Genomic DNA, 5,378 nt, shown 5'->3' with positions numbered 1-5,378 from the left:
GCTCCCCAATTTTCTTCAGTCTTAAGATAAAAAATCATTAGATAGTGAAGCCTTGCCTTACCCCTGTATTAAAAAAGAATGCTTCATGCATGTGCACGCACAGGAACTTTCACACATAGAAACACAAAATGGCATAATTGAATCTCTGACTTTACTATTCCTTTTTCTGTAGTGCTGAACACCACTTAACATGCTATACATTTAATTTTTAACTTTTTAGTTTGTGTTTTTGGTTCACTAAGATTTAAGGTACACAAGGGTAGGAACTTTCTTCTCTATTTTTTTTTTCTTCAAGTTTTCCTTCTTGAAATACAAGTGCTCAACAAATGCATTAATAAATTACATGCAATAAACAGAACTAAACTATATGTCATTATTGGCAAAAAATTCATGTATTTAAATTAAGAGAAATATCAGAAAGAAAAATTCCAAGTTTAGAATAGTGGTTACCTCTGGAGAGACACCTATGTTGGGGCAGATGATAAATTCTGCTATCTTCAAATTTGTTTTAATAAAAAATGAATTACTTTATGAAAATTAAAATTAAAATGTGTAAATTATATATTCCCACTGAAACTTGTTTTTAGAAAAGACAAAAGATAGAATAAAAATTAAATATAGTCATATTATATATAAACAACTATCATCAATTTATTCTCAGTCCATTCTTTTTGTATTAACAGCTTTTCTCTTTTCCTACGTGTATTCATATATTTCCATAGCTGCAATCATAAGTAACCTTTTAATGACTTCATATTATTTCATAATGTATATGTACTATTATAAGTTTAATTTAAATAACTTGTTTTACATAAGTATTTACTTGGGTGACTGCTTTCTTTTTTTAGTGTATATGTCTCAAAGAGACATTTTTAATACCAAGGAAATACCTATTGTTAACATTTGTAATCTAGGAATTTGTTTTCCCACCAGTAGTCTTGCTTCAGCAGACCCTTCTCTATATATAATCATTTCACAATTTTCAATATTACTTCCAAATATCCACATTTTGTTATAGTTCAATATATAAGTAATTTAATATTGGTTTAAATGCCATTATTTGTCCTATTTACTGTTTACATTTCTTCTTTGGTGATACAATGTGATTTCCTGTTTTCATATTGTTTGGAAATGAGCTTTTCCTATAGATTAATACTGTTTTCCTCTCTTTATAAAAAAGTATAACATATATCATAATGTCTAGCTTTACTTTTAAATTAGAGCTTTTGGACAATTTTGTAACTTTAAATTCATTATCAGAGGTGGAGAAATCATTAATAAGCTATTAAATATTGATAGTGATTAAAATTACTAGACCATGTATTTATAAAAGCCATGTTTAATAACAATAAGTTCTATTTATACTATTTAACTGAAGAAGATGCCCTTTAGCTTTTACTTCTAATTCCAACTTATTGCGGTTTGGAAATAATTTACCTTTTGCAACAAATTACTATTCCCAACATGTTTTTCCCAAATTTTAAGCCTTTCTTTACCACTTCTGAAGTATGACTTAACTTACTCTTTTAAAATTTCCTTAAGAGAAATTTAAAATTTTAATTTTCACCTTGAACCTGTTTGATCAAAAAGTGTAGTAGATCATTACCACATGAATTAAAAAAGAATAGAATAAAAAACAAAGGTGGTATGATATCATTAGCAAAGTGTCTGATGAGACATTATAACTACTTCACATTTCTACGCAGTCCAAGCAAGAATAAACCGGTTTCAAGGAGCTACCACATTTGTCGTGTTTACTGCAAACTTTGAATTAGTGTTTCTTTTCCTAGCAAGTCAACTCTAAGAAAATGACATTTCATAAGTATAACAATTGTAGGTGACATTCTACATAATCAAGATAATGAGAACTTTTTACAAAATTAAGTTAAAATGCAGAATATCTTTGCAATTACCATTTATCTAAAAGGCTAAAATAGGGAAAATTCAGAAAATTAATGTGCTCATTGATTGATATTATTTTCTTTGAGAAAACCAGAAAAGATTCTATTCCAAGAAATAAGCAATAATAATAATAATAAAAGATGTAATTTATATATTGTGTTTCTTTTAAGCCAAATCACACTTTTACTTCAGAGAGCATGATTCTTACTTTGACATTCATAAACTTCTTTGTCCAGAACAGGACTTCATTTTAAACCATTATTTCAATAGAGTACAAAATATATAGTCATTTTTCTCCACAGGATGTTTTCATTTAAGTACTTAAGCTGCAAAATGGAAATGACTAAGTCAGTTACAAAGAATGTGTAGCTTATTAAATGCAATCTTAAAATAACTGTGAACAGACACCAACAAACATCTATATCCAAGCCTAAAAGTTATTATATTATTGAAGTCAGCACTGATGTGATTCTCCCATATGGTCAAATTTTATTTACTAAATAATACTGTTATGAAATCCAACAAAGAAACCATAGAGGATCCTTCAAAAGATGATAAGCTTTCCAAATAATTTTCCTCTTATTCTTTCCTCTATCGTTTTTAAGTTGTTTGACTTTGGCGATATTTTCTTGACTCCTGTTTCTTCTTTTGCTGTTTTCCCGGCTCCACAATCATCTTCTTCAGCTTCCAGGACATAAAGCACTTGCTAGGACCGGTGAAATGAGGGCCAAAATAACCGTTGTGAGGAAGCTGCTTGAAGTCTTTGCAGCCCATTCCACAATATATTCATCCCAAGCCTTTATATCAAACATCTTTGAATGGGTTTTAGGACAATATGCTTGAGTAGTGATCCCTAACTTTGTTCTAGGATGGTTCGTGAGCTAATTAATCACAATTTCATGATGCTTGGTTGTTTGTTTTCTTTAGTTCTACTGTATCCCTTAAGTAAAGGTTTAAATCCTACTGGAGCCACAGGCCCCAAGGACTTCATTTACCTCTCACCCTCAGCTTTGGCAAGTGTGGGTCCCTGGTCTCACAGCTGGACAGCGATCACAGAGCACAGAGTGTCCAAAGCAAGGCAGTGACTGTCTCAGCTGGGCACCCAGGCAAAATCATGGCAGTAACTGCGACCTGCATTTCCTATCTCTGGCCCAGGCCAGGGGCTCAGAATCCCAATTAACAGATTTTATTAAAAGTATGTTATGATGTTTCTACATTTGGTAAGATAATATCAATCCATACCCTGTTTATATTTGGTTAATTTATTTTTATTATAAAAACAATATAATAGAATGTTTAGGTTGTACAGAGTTAGACATGTTCATTTCTCAATTGATTCCACATTGGTATCATTTCTAATAAAAAAATACTTTAAAAACTATTGTTTACTTATTTTTATTTTGTTACTTGTATTTATGATTAGATGATTGCTTTTATATTTTATTCCATATATTTTTTCCTCAAATGTTAGCCAATTGCCCCAACATTGTTTTAAGGAAAAAGTAACTCTTTCTCACTGATTTTAAATACTTCATGTATTGCGTATTAAATAAAATACATGTCTGCTTATGGGCCTTCTTGCCATTACTTTTTTCAGAACACTAAGTTCCAAATCAAAAATCCAATAAAATTCCAGTACTTTCAGAAATTCAGTACTTAAAATGCCTCTTAGACGATAGTCAGCATGCATTAAATGGTTTTCACAATATCTCTTCACAAACTGTATCCTCCTTTAGACTTTATCTTCACTTGGTCTACTTTTAAAAAAACAAATTAATGTCACTTAATTTTCCTAGGTAATTTTGTATCTCATTTACATATTGATTATAAATCATACCCAACTTTTATAACTGAGCAACACCTTCAATATTACTGAAACATAAAAATTCATTAAAGGTCCTACACTTTTACTGTCTTTTGAGAACTACAATGTCCACAAGGTGAAATAATATTGTTTTTCATGTTCTACTGAAGAAAAAACAGTATCAATTGCTTTTTATATTTTTTCACTTTTAGTAAACAACAGGTGTGACTTACTGTACAAGAGTACGTAAAGCCAGGCAGAGAACATTTCATGTTGTGATTAAAGCTTCTTTAAATGCTTTTCCTGTAATACCAATTCCTCAAAGCTACACCTATAACTTCAACCAGATGCTAATTCTTTGAACTGTCATTAACAGTGTGACACTTATGAAGTAATTTTTAGAATGATTACAGTCGCTGTACTTTTATTCTCCAGAAGTGCTAAGTATTGTAATCATCACCTGTTCACAGCGAGTCTTATTGCACCACAGGCTATTAACAGCGAATGGCTCCGTTTAACCGAAGCTTCATTCCTGATGAATTATCAGTAACTGGGTTTTTATGTCCAAAAAACGAACTGTCAAACCCTGCTTCTCTTTTATGATGTGAACTCATTCTCATACATAAAATGTGTTTTTAAAAAATCTGATTATTTTGGTGAGTGTGACTCTTCAAAAGTATTTTACATTTGTACAAATAATCTTTTTAAAATTACACAAATAATCTTGGAAATGTGTGTAATTCTCCCTAAAAAAATAAACGGATACGTTGTAAACCTTTTCATTCTTTATTTTAACATAAGGTAAAATTAACTTGGGAGAGAGGGTGTATGAAGTTTGACCCACGTGTGCATTTATATAAACATTTATAAACCCACGTGTGCATTTATATAAACATTTATAAACCCACGTGTGCATTTATATAAACATTTATAAACCCATGTGTGCATTTATATAAACCCTACTTCTGAAAGGACCAAAACACTAGGTAGGGTAGGTTTTGCTTTTCCCCTTTTTTGCAAATGTAAAATAGACTCTAAAAGGTTGAATAATTTGTCCAATCATGTGTCTCATAATCAGCAAGAACTCAGGTAATCTAAGTAGAAATCTACCAAAGCTTTCAAAGAGGTGATGGAAACTTTCTGTACGACAGTTTTTCTTGGTTGATTAGCTTGATTATGTGATCCACCAGAGCACTGTGCTGACTTCATATTCTTTATTTCTCATAACAGAGAATCAGGGCATGCAGCAGTGTGCAAAGGATAGCCCAGTAGCTCCACGCTAGCATGGGTGAAGCCATCTGCCTGTGCTGAAACTCTGAATTGCCACGTTAAAGCTGAAAGTGACACCAAAGGAGAAGCCTCTTCTGATTGTTCCACTCTGCATTCCAACACCAAGAACCATATCCAGCAAACCGTAGGTGCTCAGTAAGTGTTCATGGAATGGCTGGGTAATTTATTTGTTTTTCTATGCCTTATTTTCTACTTTTATGGTGGTAATAATGGTACTGAATGTCTCCTAAGGTTGTTATAAATGGTATCTGAGGTGATATTTTAGAGCATTTAGCACATTATAATCAGCAATAAGTATTAATGATTCTTTAATTCAGAAAATGTTCATTATGCTCTTAATCTATAATGTAATTGGAGAGAGAAGGTTTCAAATAGTTCATTG

At 31.4% G+C, this 5,378-nt stretch overlaps 1 pseudogene; it reads right to left on the bottom strand.

The window, feature by feature from the left end:
- Positions 1 to 2,411: 2,411 nt before the first annotated feature.
- On the bottom strand, positions 2,412 to 2,714 carry LOC129458238 (small integral membrane protein 15-like; annotated as a pseudogene).
- Between the last annotated feature and the right edge of the window lie 2,664 nt (positions 2,715 to 5,378).

Source organism: Symphalangus syndactylus, chromosome 19, assembly GCF_028878055.3.
Source record: "Symphalangus syndactylus isolate Jambi chromosome 19, NHGRI_mSymSyn1-v2.1_pri, whole genome shotgun sequence".
Lineage (NCBI taxonomy): Eukaryota > Metazoa > Chordata > Mammalia > Primates > Hylobatidae > Symphalangus > Symphalangus syndactylus.
Note: the sequence above shows the minus strand (reverse complement) of the source record. Positions and strands in the feature narration are given on the sequence as shown.